Below are 17170 nucleotides of genomic sequence, written 5' to 3'. Positions count from 1 at the left end.
TGAAGGGTTGTGTTGTATCCTGCTAGTCTCTCTTTTTCCCACCTGGTATGCAATGGACCCTTTAGACCAAGACACCCTTTCCCTTATGCCTTTTCTTACTGTATGGCTGGGGCTGTTTGGCTCCATCAGATATTGTTTTCTATTTGTTTTAAATCTTAGAATCTTGCTTTCTCTTCTTTATTCTATCCTTCAAGTCAGTGTGTCATTCCACCTGTCTGCACCCCAGACTCTTCTTGTGGGTTATCTTCCAGGACTGTGCGACCTCCATTCTTCAGGAGACTTCAGGAGCAGAATAAGTTTCAAAGCTGAGAGAGTGACACCCCAATAGCCAGGGCTCCCTGATTTCGGTCTGTGGACTTAGGTGGACAGTTTTCACTTTGCTATACCAGCCTTTCCATTTCTATTTGGCCTAGGATGCAGATAGCTGGCTTCATTGCAGATTGTCATTTTGCACTCATTCCACTTTCTATGCCCCACCAGCCAGTAATCAATTATTCCATTTAGAAATATTTGTTGTTTCACTTTTTCCCCGTACATAAGAGCTCAATTCTCAATCACCGGGTAACTTTCTGATTTCGTGCATTTGGGCTTAATCAAACTGCACACACGCCTGGCTGTATCCATTTATAACAGTTTATACTCATAAAATTATATTGCTCACTGTTGTTCATGTTCATTTCTCATCCATCGGAAAACAAAAAAAAAAACATTTCTGATATTGGAATTGCTTTCTTGAGAAATAGAATTAAAACACCAAATTCTCACATATGAGATGTTTTCAAGCCACATTGCTACTCAGTACCACAGAACTATCAAATGTATTCCAAATCTCTGTATAAATTTCCAGTCTTACTATTTGCAGCTTTCCCACTTCTTTAAAGGATTTATGTGTTGCACTTGGGATAGTACCTCATTCTGTACAATATTATATACTGTATGTATGTAGTCAAAGGCTAAAATATATTATTACGGAGGCTTTAAATATCATGCTTTATCCCATAACTAATTCTACCTATTATGAGCTTTGAATAAATGTATTCATATCCCCTAATAAAGTGGAACAATTGTACTGTGCACAGCACAAATGAATAGTAAGTATGTCTTTGAAATGGATTCTGATAACTATTTCTCAACCTTCCAGCAAGAATGAAAGGGAATATTTTTAAAAGATTAACACAGAATTTGAAAATCTTAAATAAGGGGTTTCTCTAATCCAATTTGATGCTGTACAATTACATACTTCCCATTAAGCAACTGAGACAATCCATCCTTACATTTCCTTCTACAACTCCAGCCCCCACTTTATCATCTATTTAGCATCTATTTCTGCTTCAGATGGTGTTGCACATTTTTGGTAAAGATATAAGACCATTTTGAAGACAGGAAAGTGTGTTCAGAAAATTAATTGGACACCACAGAACAAAACAAAAGTACAGTTGCAGCAAACTTTCACACTTAGCATGCATAACTACTACAGTATATATACAAGACGAAGGTATGTAACTGCTAATATGATACTCAATTGCAATTAGTCATGAAACAAATGACTACAACAGTCTTTGAATTTGAGCATGTATCATATTATTGCGGCTTTTAATTCAATTGATAAATTAAATAGATTCATATGGTGATCCTTCATATATAAGCAAACAGTTATTTTAGTTGTATGTATAGACTACATTTGTGTCTGCACTTTTAGGGGCTACACCTCTTGAACTTCATCTAAGTTTTTTTCTTCATTTGTGTATCCTCTCCATTTGAGGTTGTGAGCTAGTTACAAGTATGTCGAAGAATGACAAAGTAATACATATTCTTACATTTAGTAAGAGTTATTAAATAGTTACAAAACACACCAGCTAATGTCCAATAGTGTTAGCAATTTTATTTTTTAAGCAGAAATAGCATTACGGGAGAGGATTTAATCTACACAAATAAATATATATTTGTAGCTCTAAAAATGTAATTTCAGCTTATCACTGTTTCTCTGACCTTGTGAGCATTTGGAATTTTAAAACAGTTTGCATTCCTCTCATTTGGTCTGTGTACCAGTCTATTAAGAATCAGTGCCATCACTGTGGCATGTGCAGTCCTACACAACCTTGCTTTCAAGATTGCAGCCACGGGATAGAGAAGGGACAGCGTTCTGAAGAATTCTGAAGTGTCACAAATAATCACTTTTAAAAAGATGCTGATATGAGTTTTTTTTTAACGTACCCTTACAATTTGCCTACATAACTTCTTCCCTGTACCCCCAAATCCCCAATATCCCCACTTTCCCTGAGAACCAAAAGTAGAGAGTCCCATCACAATAAAATACAATAAACTTGGAATTCAATTGACGCCCAAATGTGACAGGACACATTTAAGACTTACACCTCAATTAAATATGTATTTACTTAATTTAATTTCTCTTCACTTCCCAGGATATCTGAAAATTCACTATCACATAAAAAAAGCTCTATATACTGTACAGCTACTAATAAAGACAGACATTAAACTTCTTTATTAAAAATTACACTTTTATTAATAAGCACATATTAATAAACTTCATTAATAATAAATGTGGTGTAACTAGAAAGCAATTTTAAAATATATAAAATTTCGACAGATGCACAAATTTATTACATAGCAAAGATATTATTTCCACTATATTCAGAAATGTTCTTTGTGATCGGTGATCCGCTTAGTATGTGATGTGAATAGGTGGTTTAAGTAAATCCCCTATTTCGGCAACATGGAGAGGACAGCAGCTGTCACTTTGGGTTTGTTGCATTTCAGAACAGGTTTAGTATGGTGCTGCGGTCTATTTTCAGTGGCCAAGGTTGTTGCAGTTGGTCTTAAGTTGGTGCATTAGTTTAGTATGGAGCTGCGTGCGAATCACGGGGTGAAGTCCAGATAGTATGCTGTTTTCAGTTCATTGCAGTTGATCCATAGAGTTTTGGTTTGTAACGAATCAGTATTTTTATACTTAAATATAGATTGATTCATGTTTTATCTGGGTCTTATTTTTTCATTTCTCATGATATTGTGTTTTTTAAACGTTTTAGAATAAATTTTCATCCAAATTTGGAATTTTTCACCTTGAACATTGTACATTTTGCCCACCTGTTTTGAAATAGAAAATTGTTAATTAATTCATAATTGCAACCTTTGTTATGGAACAAGGTGAGTGAAGACACTTACCTCCAAAATTTGCCCTTTCCATTTTCTGGAAAAAACTAAGTCCATGGTTTTAATTTATTAAAAGCTTTAATTTACAGGAATAGTGGTGTAGTTCTCACTAATGGCAAGTTCACAGGTGGATACTGTGGGGTCCTAGTGGTTGCTGTTGTGTGATAAGTCAAGGACGGCTTGTCCAGCTTGAGCCTATCTAGCCAGTGAAATAAATACAGCCAGTGCATTAAAAACATGTTTTAATACATGTTCTAATATAACTTATCAGGATGCACTATTTCATTATTAATACTCTAAAAGTTAAAAAAACAACTTAGAGTAAAATGATTTTAATATTTCTCTCAATTCATACCCTATTTTGATCTGTCAAAAGGTTAAAAGGTTACAAAGACTTTATATCCATATCTGCCTTTTTTTTCTTTGTTTATACAGTGGTTCCCAAACTGTGTGTCCGCTGCCTTGAGGAAGCACCATTGTCGGTCAGGGGCATCTTAGGTATACGGTTACTTGGATTTCAGTTTCATGTGCACAATTGTGGACAATGTGCCTAGACTTGGAGTACCTAGGAGCCTAGTGAAGCAGGAGTACCCAGAAATAAGCAACAGGGCTCTGCGAATTCTGCCTAACTTTGTGAGGCTGGGTTTTCACCACTTGTGGTCATGAAATCAAAGTACAGATCAAGAGTCAATGTTGAGAAAAATATGCGCGTTGGCATTTCAAAAATACTACCCAGGTTTGATGAATTATGTAAGAAAAAACAAGCCCAAGCCATCCCATTAAGAGGCACAAACAAAAATACATTGTATTTCTCCCCCCTTAAAAAAAAACACCTTAATGTTTTTACTTTTTCTAAAAGCCATTTTATTTGCATGTTGACTTTTTAATTTTTTTCCAAATTGTGTTCATATTCACATAATTTCAATAAAATCTTTTGTCAAGTATTTTTACTGTTTTGATCGAGGTTTTATGAGTATTTTGGTTTTGAAAATGATTAAAAATGATACAAATTGGATCACTTTGTTTTTATTTTGACCTGTCATTTCCTTTTCAAACTTATAATCTTTTGTAAAATATCGGCACTGCCATAGAACTTATTTTTGACACAAGAGAGGGATGTGGAAAATTTGACAGGTCAAGGAAGGCACGGACCCAAAAGGTTTGGGAATTCTTGTTTTAAGATGTACATTTTAAGTGATGGGTTTTCAAGGATTTTTTGTAAATATACCAACAGATTCACTATATATTACAACACTTCGATTATAAAGCACATCTCTCCTTGAACTCATAGCACCCTTGTTAATGATTATTTAAAGACAGAATTTGTACATTTTACCTGGAAAAGCACAAACGGTGAATATAAATGGGGAAAATGCCTTATATTTTAATAAGTAGCATTTGACAGCATATAATAAACTTTACATTCACTGAAAATCACTGCAAAACCTTAAACTGTATGATTACAACATTAATGTGTCTCAGTCTTTTGTTATAAACAATACTGTATATTACAGAACATAAACAGGGTATAATTCTCTGGTTTCTGATTTTGGCAGTTCTGACTTTATTATTGCTCACAATCCACCACTCTCCATCATGCTACTACCCTCTAACAAAGACAGCTCATCTGCTATTTAGAGCAGAAAAGGAGGATGTAAGCACCAACACAATCAGCTTTACCCAAAATACATAGCATGCTGCAGAGAGGGGAGAGCTGAAAACATGATAACAATCAGCAATCATGAGTGATAATGATGATGATGATGATGCAGAGGGCTCAAAAAGATTCATGCCAAGTAATGGAAAGCAGTACTTCTACAATCTCACAAGGAATGAAGTACATAAAGGAAAAAAAAATAATGCTGAAGAATACCAAGTCTCCTCTAAGTTAATTTTATGAATTGCATAATATTGCAAATATTTATACATAATATATATACTGTATATTTCACAGACTGAATTAATTAAAATCCTGTTCACAACTGGATAATGATAAAGACTAAAGTCGATTACCACCTCTTCCAAACCCCACTGCTACCTTTAAAAAAATGGTAGGCCTTAAAAGTAAAAAATAAAGCTAGGTCATATTACAAAAGGTTATTTCAGAAAATATATTTTTGGGTAAATTACTAAAATAACATCAATTTTATTTATTTCATAGATGATTTTGATAAAGTCCTGATGAATGTCATGTCATGTTATTCGCCGAACCGCTTTATACCATACGGTATCATGGGAAGCTGGAGCCGACCTGGCAAGCAGCGAGTGCAAGGCAAGGTACACCCTGGACGGGGTGCCAGTCCATTGCAGGGCAAGTTCAAGCCAATCATACATGGGGACAATTTGGAGACCATGGTAAAGGCTGTGGTAGGAAATTTGGTGCGGACACCAGAATAACTCCCTAAACTTATCGAAAAATGCCTGGGGATCTCTAATGACCAGTGAGAGTCAGGACCTAGGTTTAACTTCTCATTTGAAAAGACGGTGCCCATTACAGTATAGTGTCCCCACCACTATACCGGGGCATTAGGACCCACACAGACCACAAGGTGGACGCTTCCCACTGGTCCCACTAACACCACTTCCAGAAGCAACCATAGCTTCACAGGAGGTCTCCCATCCAACTACTGATCAGGCTCAACCCTGCTTAGATTCAGTAAGTAGACAGTTGAGACCTGCAGGGTGATATGGCTGCTGGGTGTCCTGATGAATGTATTCAAATTATTTATTTTGATGTGTTAATCTACTCTTGCTATGACAAAGGGATCTGTGCAGACAATTCATTACACTACACACCATGACAACGTTATCCCACTTAAATTATTCACGTGTCCATACATCTCTTTGCCTGTCAGCTACCTAGTTCGCGAGGGTGCACACTTGGGGCTTGGCTAGCAGTTTCCTATTTCATACATGCAAAAATATAACTGTATTTTACTTCTAAAACAGTTCCTGTTATTCGTAGAGAAATCAGACAGACACTCGAGAATAACGTTATGTTTTTTTTTGTTTATTTGTACTGTACCTATCTGTCTAAAAAAGAGCCCCCTGTCTGTCTGCCTTCCTTTTTCCTTGTTGTTTATCATGGTGTGTCCTGAACAGTCTGATTTCTGTGTATGGTGGACTCAGGGATCCAAACCTGGACCCTGGTCTCAGCTTGGCTTTGTGGCGTCAATGCTGAGTGGTGCATGCACCTATCTTCCAGGATAGGAAGTACCATTTTACGAATACAATGGGAAGGAGTAAAATGTTTTGCTTGTGTTTTTATACATTCTATACATTCTATTGTTTAAAAATATGAATGGGTTATTATGGGGGGCAAATGATGAGCTTACTGTGAGATATGGAGCTGTAAAATTTTAATGAGAAAATGGTAGGTTCCGAGGGGCAGGGCTGCACTTATTTTAGGAAGCTCCTTAGCTAGACAAGTGGAGTTTGCTGATAGGACCTAAATATGGTGGGAATCCTGGCTTATCACTCTCAGAGAAAGTTTTTGTGAATTTTTTGGTTGCATTTTGTCGTGTTTTCAATATATATATATAATTGTTTTGTTGGTTTGTGGGGAGCACTGTCAAAATAAACCACCACTTTTGCACCTGAGTGCTATTGTGGCTGAGCCATCATTTTATTTTAAAAGAATTCACTTGGGCACCCCTCCAGCCCTCACTGTGACAGTTGCTAAATGAAGTTCCCTGACCTCTTTCAAACAGATACTGCAGATGCAGCCTGTGATCAGATTTGAACATATTTTTTAATACTCTGTTGCACGACAAATTGGTACAGGTATTAAATGTTTATTAACCCATTAGTGCATTCCAGGACTAATCATATACATACTAGTGATAGGAAATTTCATTAAAAGCAATGATTACATTTTTGAGACAGGATGTTGATATGACAACTCAAAATGAGATATGTCACAATACTGTATAACATTAACAGAATTATTAACGCAATAATCATTTTTTTTAAATTACATACATACAGTATTCTGAATTATTAGTAACGGTGTATAAAAAACAATCATGAAAAATATATTTTAAGATTTTAATTATAAAATTATATTATGCATAATTTGAAAACATATTTAAATAAATGTAAAAAAACAAAAAAGAAGCAAGACTGAAATAAAAGTTTTGAATGACTTTATCCCGTATTGTAAGTTGCACTGTAGCTGATACAAGTCACACTATAATTAGTTCAATATATTTAAATTTTAAATATTGCAATTTCCCATTATATTGTTGAGGTACAGTATGCACAGCTCAAAATATTTTAATATAATTTTAATGATCACTTGCAAAACTGGTGTAAATAATTGCATCTAGATTAAAACAGTCAGCAAGAACAACGTTAATACTAAAGTTAATGAACAGTATGGATATCTGTGGAAAGAATTCTTTAATGTATGTGGCACACAGGAATTATTTTGACCATGTGTTTGGCTCACATGCAATAAAAACTACTTTCTGTGAAGGAGAAGTTCCTGTTCCATTTTATATAGACCCCATAAGCAAATTGTTTTAGAAATGTAAAAGCATTGTAAAATAATGTAAAATGCTAAATACGTGTCATTCACCCAATCCAAAAATATTGTAAATATTTCTATTTTGTCTGTCTCCTCATGTCAGAGCAAGTACTGAAATACAGTATATAATAAAGCCTGAGGGGGGCCTGCAGGACAGCATGATTGAAAGGCAGATTAGCACATCCATGTGAAATTCGACATAATAATTTAAGAAATTCAGGAAAAAATTGTTCCTGTCACTAACTGCTACCAAAAACCAGGTTGCACTGCTATTGATTAGGACCTGCACAGCTCAAGGAAGCTGCCCTATTATCCGTATTGGGAACATATCAGATATTAAACTATGTTAATAGTTTAAATTTTTTATTGAAAACATATCCACAGTACAATGCATTGTGTGGAATGAACGGGGTTTAAAAAGCTAGCAGAATGTTCTGATTTGGGGCACAAAATTAAATGTTTATTAGCCCGTAACTGTTATTGCTTTCATGTGCTGATCATACACTAGTGACAAACAATTAGTTGAACAACATTGCACATAAACTCCTTTTCAATGTCACTAACACAGTGACAAATCCAATCGCAATTTATCACAATGTAACAATTATAATAAATTACTGATTTTATACAGTAAGCACTATATACTGTTTACAATAATTAATCATTATTGTATACATACAGTAATCTTAAAATCAGTAATTTTGTTTCATGATGTAATTAAATGTGAAATATCTATATTTCATCGACATAATAAACTATATTTGTTAATACAATTCTCTAGTGATTCTAATGATTATCGTCTAATATTGTGAGTCATCCATGTGTTATACCAGTAATTTTGTATTTTTAATTCACATTTGTACTACCTGCATTCAAAATCCTGCTCTTATCTACATTAAACTTAACCTGCCAGCTGTTTGCCCAGATCTGAATTTTATCAAAGTCTTTTTGAATGTCATTTTCTGTTTCTACAGTCTCTATTAGCCCTGTAAAAATTGGTATGATCTTCAAACATGACTAGTGTACCAGCTTTCATTTGTTTTTGAATTTCAGAAAGATTATCTATGTTAACAGTTCAGAAACTGACTGGCGGAATGAGTATCACAATGTGATAGGGATTAAATAAGTCGCAGATCAGTTCAGATTTGAAAAGTTTAGAATAAGATTTAAGTAGTGTAAATTCACAGTGGAGTGAGTGTGCCACACAATCCATCATCCTCTTGGCCTTCTTTTGACCTACTATATTTAGAAGGCATTTAGGGCATTAAGGTTTATTTGATGTGCTACAGTGATTTTGCTGCTTATCTTCACTGATTTTCACAATCTATTACAATTAACGGTACTGATGTTGCAAAACCAAGTAAGGCAGTAATTTAAAACACTTTTGAAAAGTGTTAAAATGGTTTTGTCTATCCTAAAGAAGCTGCATTGAATTTTGTTTTATAAATGGTGTCACAACATTTTTTACTGTTGTCCACTGACAATAAAACAGCATTGGGTCGATTTACATGAAAAAGACACCTCTCATGCAAGATACCAGCTTTCTAACAACTGCTGGCAACATTTTGGAGTGGGAACAGGGAAATGAATGCACAAACTCTCTCCTCCTCCTGGGTGATTCAAACATTACAGTCCATTTTGTAACGTGAAAAGTAGAGTAGAAAATAATAATTAATAGTAGACAATATTTTTTTCAAAGAATATTTTTGTTTTATAATTACATGGGTTCAAATATATAGAAAAAAGCAATTGGTGCAGTTTTAATGGGAAAACCAGTTATTTTATTTGCTACTATGTTGGTTTAAAACAGTATTTGTTGCCAACTCTGTTACAGACATATTGTACAATGCATGGATATACAGCCCCATAACTCTATTAAATGAGTAATAAATACAATTCCTTATTTGTACTACAGACACAAAATATATATAATTAAATTATTATTTATTTGATGCAAATACATTAAAGTAACAGAGTTGACAATAGTAATAGTTTATTTCAAATTAAATAAATTACTTAATATTAGTGAATTCTAAAATGTGCAAAAAAAATTCAGATTTGAGGAGATATGTAATTAAGAGGTTTTAATCAATCAGAGAAGGTTGATAATTCCATAATAACACGTGGCACTAGAGAAAGCAGAGCAGAAAAAGGATGATTGGGAATGTTGAAATAATCACTGGCCACAAAAACTACAACTAATGGTTGTATTCAACTTAGAAATTCATGGTTCTGTTTCCTTAGTCCTGCAGGTCCTTCCCAGCCTTCATGGTTTATGAATACTTATTTATAAATAAGTTTGTTCAGTCATATGTTGTTTATTGTTTTTAACTTGAATCTTGCAAGTGTTCATGGGAAATCTAGTTAATGTAGCTAAAATGAATTTTTAAATTTTCCAAGAATAACCACAGCAAGGGACCAAGTTAAAGAATTTAATGCAGAAAAAGTTTATGAAAAAGGAGGAATATTGCAATACTACTACTAATAATGGGCTACTACTAATAAACATTATTATATTTTGGTTATTTTTATTTTCAGTTACCACAATTTTCCTTTAGTTACATGATTCCATATTAAATTAATTTAAAGAAGTAGATCTCCAGTACGTGAATGTTATAATACTGTACTTGATCAAATGTTGGAGCTTTCAATCTAATGGATTGAGGCTCCATTCATGGCATGTAATCCTGTTTTTAGAAAAAAAAAACAATTGTACAGCCACTTTACATTTTAAAATGGTATATATGAAATAGATTTTCAAGAAAGATGATAATTAGACTAAGAAAAAAATACATTAAATGAAGCTATCATTTCAGTAATATCTAAACTAACACAAGTGGCACCTATTAATCTTCTTTGAGCAGTTAAGGGCTGAATTCTTTTTTCTGGACCAGACTGTAACATACTACAGTTTGCTTTCTGCTAACGCATATATTGATATGCATTCTAGATGGCTGTATCTGTAGGCACCATGTTCAGAAATGACTAAAGAAATTAAAGTAGCTGAGCAACAAACCTGGAGATTGACAGACTCTGAAGAATTACATTGGTGAGAGCTATTATGATGACTCTTGACATGAGTCTAACATGAGTATACATTATAAAACTGCATAGTGAAGTTATCAAATGTATAATAGTTTTGCACTTTTGCCATGGATTTACATTATATTTACTTAGGATCCCTATTGGTTTAACATAGAAATGTTAAAATACATTTAACAAGTTCTATTTGTGTCTGATGTATTTATTTTAACTAAAACAGAACCAGTTATATCACATATACAGTAGCAAGACCATCACTACAAGAAAATATTATGCTATGAAAAGTATTTTATCAGTTGGGCCAGCTGTTAATATCCAGTATACATTAAGCTTATTCCAAGTGCTGTGATGCAGATGATACAGATTTCCATACTGTATAAGAATTAGAGATTACAGTTGGAGAAGGGTAAAAAGTCAGTATATCATGATTTCCAAAGCTTGCTGCCCAAATGCAATCTTCTCGTCCACACAGAACATGCTCCTTCATTGATTTCAAAGAAAAAAAGTATCTAGCTAGATTAGCTATATATCTAAGAGTCATTTTTCCCTGATTTGTCCTTTTTCTTTAAGTAATATATTATTGTTACTACTCCTGAGATCAACCTGATAGTCACTGAATACAAGAGAAGATCTTTAAACTCCTAAATGCCAGACAAGCAAATGAGTTGTATGTGTATCATCTTTTGTCTTAGTAAATTAAAGACCTTGGGAACAATAAAACCCTTTTACAGCTTTCTTCTGAAGGGTAGTGCTAAATTAACTTTTATCACCATTTGATTTACAACTGTCCGATAAAATTAAGAACTGTTTTTGTGCTTAAATCAGAGACATCTAAGCTGGAGTTCATAACAATGAATTAGAGAAGACAGGGTACCTTGTACAATATTTCACAATAAAAAAATATATTTGTTTGGAGAAGCAAGTATTTTGTGCCTTGGAGTGTCTTACACATTTGTCTGAATTATTTTACATTTTAAATACTTTCCGCAGGATTAGTAGGGATAAATTATTATGCACATCACACTCTAGAGATTACATATATCATATCATATCTTATGACATCTTAAGAGTTTGGAGAGGTGAAATTCAAATTTAGTTTAATGGCTCACATGCTGTTTTACGTATTGTGACTACAATTATTAATTTAAATACAGATATTTAAAGATCTCATTTAAAAGTGAAGCTTTGGCACATCTACTTATCATTGTATTTATTGAAAATAATTCTGTTTTAGGACCATTTTGTACCACGTTTTAACCCCGCCTCATGTATCTAAACTTTGGTGCCATTTGGATAGGTATAAACCTGCTTTTCTACTTTTCATCACTGTATATTTTAAATACAGCATAGCTTAAACTACTCACATTTATGGAAACAGAGCCTTTTTAAAACAGACTGTTATAGTATGGAACGTTATGTGGAAACAGCAGGATTTCAATATTAGAGCTACATTTATCTACATAGATTTCGGTCGAAATGCTAAAAACCAAAAATACAACTTTTGAAAAAAAACTCTTAAACTCAGTATTTTAAGATGGGGATTTTTTACAGCAATCCTATAGAAAAATCTTATGAACACTGTTTGATTAAGACAGTATAATATTCTCTGTGTTAGACATCATATGAACTCTGTCTTGGATAAGCTATAAGGGATCACACTTGAAAACCTAAGGATCAGAGGCTTCTTAATCTCAAAACCCAATGAGGTTAGGTTTGTTATTTTTGTCAAACTTTTCAATATTTCTAAGCTCAGTAGACTGTGCAGTTGTAACTGAAGGTAAGGGACAAGTATAAATTTTTCACTAATCCTCCCACTGAATAATTAATAACATCTTTTTTTATACTTTTATATATCCTGTCATCTGCAAGTTTAAAATATGCTTAGCTTAAAGAAAAAGGAAAATGTTTAAAAGTAAGAACTACCTATCGTTATTGTTCCATTTTATAATTTTATCAAATTGAGCACAGTATTTGTTGTCTAGATCTCACAACACAGGAATTAAAAAAAGGAATGAAAACTAAAATTACATCACCGTTTATCAGCACTGTGAAATGCACTGAATCTGTATGCAAGTGCATCTGTCCAAGCATGATGGGTTAATGCCTGGATGTGGAAATGAGATGCATTGCAAAATGAAGATATATTTCATTTTAAGTTTATTACTACTTTTTTTAAATGAAATAATAGTTGGATGATGCAATAAAAGGAAAGAACAGAAGACAGAAAATAAGACAGAAGACAGAAAAATAAAATCAATTATATGGTGATATAATTTATATCAGCAAGATCACTAGTTCTAATGTATTCATGCATACCGCGTACAGACAAAGGCAAAAATGAAATACAGTATAAGCAGCAAGTTTGAACCTTATATACATTGACATATTTTGCAAACCCTTAGGTGTGTATATAATATGTATACAGATGTATGTATAGTAAGTTCCGCATTGCAGCAGAATAGTAGAAACCTTTATGTCAACAACTGGCCATGATACAGTACCTCCAAAAAGAAAAAAAGATACTTGATTTTCCAAGAGCTATGAAAGAAGACACTGCAGTTATTACAGCTTTCCTGGTGGGCTCTCCTTAATGGGATCCCCAATTGAATGGACAACAACAATAAGACTTCATGAGGCTGACAAAATTTCAGGTTCTCAACTCTGTAGGGCTTACATCTAAATTGCACAGCAAGCTGGTAATGAGAACAGCTGTAGCTTGCAGTCACCACATACAGATTAAGATTCACAAAATAATCAGGGTCATTTTCAAATGAGAAGGAGACATTCAATTTATGAAAGCAATAGATCAGTCATTTTTAATTGATTCCATAATAGCATTTGCATGGTGTGTGCCAAGCCAAAGCACAAGAAAATCAACAACAACAGAATCCTGCAGTATAAAAGTACTGCAGTATTTTAAGGGTGAAGTATCCTTTGTAGTTGGATACTGTGCAGTTTAGTGAAGGTTCATTAATCCTCTAAATGCTTTAATCTAAATATTTTAATATCTTTTACAGGATTGTAAAGTAATTTGTATATATACAGATGCAGCCATTCAAAATGCGCGGGCGATACCGCATTATTTTTCGGTACGCTGTACACAGTCTACCGCAAGTTACCGGTAAATACCGCAAGTTACCGGTAAATACCGCTAGCAAAATAATAGTATCCGGAATTTCCGCAAGGTGGAGCTAATAAAGCTCAACCTCTCATGTTGAGCTGTAGCCATCAAAGTCTTTAACGAAGATATTACTAATAGTATTAATAATAAATGACCTTGGACAAACTGTAAACTCAAAGTATTGCCCTGGTCCACATTCTTTTTTTCATTGACCGTCTTTGTAAAAGTAACACCACAGCATTTTGTAATCACGCATTTTTTTCCAATCATGCAAAGTACAGTAATTTTTGAGAATCGATTCACCATGCCTTACACATGCTCATAAAAGAGATTGATTTAGGAACATAAACATATTACCGTATGCAAACTGTACTGTATACAGTATGTATATGTATATTTAATGTCTTAACTGTGCCCGTTTAAGTATTGAATATTTATATGGAATTTTACCACTGAAGGGAAATCTTAGTGCCTGAGCATAAAAAGAATAGGAGCATACTGCAACGCGTGTGAAGGCCATAAACGATATTAATTTTGGAACATAAACATACAGTATATGGCTGGTCTCGGTACTTTAAAGAAAACATACACGAAACATGGTTTCATTATGACCAGAATCGGTCTTGAGATATTTTTAACTTGATTTACAGTATTTGAGAGGTATGTCTTGACACCGATACTACGTAAGTACTGCTCACGTACTGTATATGTTTCTAGGTTTATATTATGCATTTCATACGGTCAAATTACTTTTGAGCAACTGATAAGAAGCGCGAAATGGTATGCCCATGGCGTTTTAGTTTCGTTTTGTGCGGGGACTGCTTTAACTATATCGCCGTAGATTGATTAGAGATATCAAGTACATACAAGTCATTTTTTAAATGTTCTAGTTTGTCTTGTAAAAATGTTACGAGAACATCATCTGTCAACAATTACACAGGTTCTGTTTCCATATTGCGGATTTTGGTTATGTAATATTATTTTCTAATTTCACGTTGTGAATATATGATTTGGGCAAACAGAGCCGCAAAGAAGTACATTATGGGTTGTTGTTTTTTTTTGCAGTGTTATCTAGAACAAGCGATGCTTAAACCTTTGAAACTATCCACATGACAGTTACCTACAGTAGGAGTTGACTTCAGTGATGTCACTGATGGGATGTTTCTAAAAATCCATCCTCTGTAAAACATCTTCTCTAGTTGTCCTGCATATGTATTCGCTAATGGAGCTGTGTGTTCTGAGCCTGGATCTCTACATTTCTGTATGAACCAGCTTAGAGGGCTAAAGACAGCTTGTGTTTAAATTGAGTGTAAGGTAATTTATGCTTCTAAAGTCATGGTCAGCATTTATTATTGTACTGTGCTGTAAACTTGTTCTGTGCCTAGTCACATTATTTTATAGCGTTTTTAGAGCGTTATCAAATCTGGTGGCGCTGTGTGTTAGTTTCCTGACTCCCATGTCACATGGTCTGTGATTGAATCCCATAGAACTACTGTATGACTTTATTTTTTAACAAACATTTCTTTGAAAAAATGAAACGTTTCCCTTGGTCAGAGATTAAATAAAACCTCACTCGCACCAAACAAATTTATATTTCTAAATATCACAACATGATCGAATTTAAGTCTTTTTAATAACAATGAATAGTCACCTATGTGTTACAAAATAAACATTTATATTGATTTGAATCGCGTTTTGATTTAAATCGTAAACAAGTGTTTAAATATATGTGTTTAAAGGCGATATACTGTATAAAAGCGCTGATTCTTATGGAGTGTGTTCCGCCAGGGATTCAAAAAATTTATTTTTTTTAATCGCGTATCTAAGGAAAATTGCAGTATAACTTTGTTCATGCACAAACAGTGGCATGTTACATTATAATTTGGGTGTCTCCCCTTGCCAGAAAGCTCTAAATTGCATTTTGAGTGCGGTTTTTGACTTTTTCTAAATTGCAACCCATAAATAAAGCTGATAAAGCTTAGACTAACTGTATTCTAAACTGTATTACAACGTAAATTTCAAAAATGCACTTGGAATCTGTCCAAGCCCTCCTACGAAAATTATTTAAACTGCGACACTGATCATTCATCTCTAAATAAACTTTATTTTATATAGCGTTTTAGGCGAATAGGTAATTAGATTGCTCATAAACCTAATCGCTTTTTCTACATAAACACAGCGTGATTGCTCTCTGAAAATGCTTTTCCTTTATATTTAGGCTCAGATTTCAACTATAGATCGCATTATTATAAACTTTCTTGGAAAAATGTATTTTATGTAAACCATGTTTGCTATTAATTCATTTAGGGCTAAAATACGTTCATTGTCTTCCAATCGAGTCAAGTTGACATTAGAAGCTTGCCACTCCCGGACTGTTACACCAATGCATTAGCATGTTAAAGCGATTTAATTGAGGAGCCCAGCTACCAGTTAACACTGTACTTCCTACTTTGAAAATACCTGTGAAACCGGTTTAATTCGTCACAGCCAGCACTCCTGCAGAGAGGGGGTTGTACTCGTAAAGTAGAAGCAGGCGAGATTTCCAGCGAAAGACACCTCCCCCCCCCCCCTCAAAAACCCAGTAAGCAGTAATGCTTTATGTTGAAAATTGAGGTGGATTTTGTTTATGATAAAGAGGATAAACTGGGATGGGAGGAGGGTTTGGTTTTGCATAAGGGGCGGGATTATGATAATTGGAGGAATTTGCAAGAGTATAATGGTTTGATATATTTGATTTTGTATTGTGGTCGTTATCTATGTTTTTGGTTGGTATTATGTTTATATGGTTGTTTTTGTTGGTTGGTTGTTATTATGGTTATTAATAATACGATCTATAGTTGAAATCTGAGCCTAAATAAAAAGAAAAAGCAAGTGATTAGGTTTATGAGCAATCTAATTACTTATTTGTTTAAAACGCTATATAAAATAAAGTTTATTATTAATTTGCTGGACAGAGCGGTGAACATTATTATGCATAAGACAAAGATAACGATCCTGATCAGTTTAGAAATCTGTGTACGCTGTAAGGTTTTTACTTCTTAAACTTTTAAAATACACGTTTCGAATAGAAAGAAATCCTCTTCCTGGTACAGTCGCATGAAGAGAGAGGCGAAACAGCCCTACACAGCCCTGTCGCAGTACACGAATATAATCATATCGTTATTAAATTCTTTAGATACGCGATTCCATATTATATTAGCAGAAAAGCTTAAACTACCACTTTTTCACACGCTATTTCACATGTTAGTTAAATTTAATTTATTTATATATTATATATTTATATCTCTGACCAAGGGAAACGTCTCATT

The 17170-nt window shown here is 33.8% G+C and overlaps 1 protein-coding gene across 1 annotated transcript in view; it reads right to left on the bottom strand.

Annotated features, from left to right (window-relative positions):
* pcdh11 (protocadherin 11) overlaps positions 1-17170 on the bottom strand; it is a 450559-nt gene that overhangs the window by 32908 nt on the left and 400481 nt on the right. The gene's annotated exons all lie outside the window — the stretch shown is intronic.

This window comes from Atractosteus spatula, chromosome 9, assembly GCF_055471065.1.
Source record: "Atractosteus spatula isolate fAtrSpa1 chromosome 9, fAtrSpa1.hap1, whole genome shotgun sequence".
NCBI lineage: Eukaryota > Metazoa > Chordata > Actinopteri > Semionotiformes > Lepisosteidae > Atractosteus > Atractosteus spatula.
The sequence above is the reverse complement of the archived record's forward strand: the minus strand, read 5'-3'. Positions and strand labels throughout refer to the sequence as shown.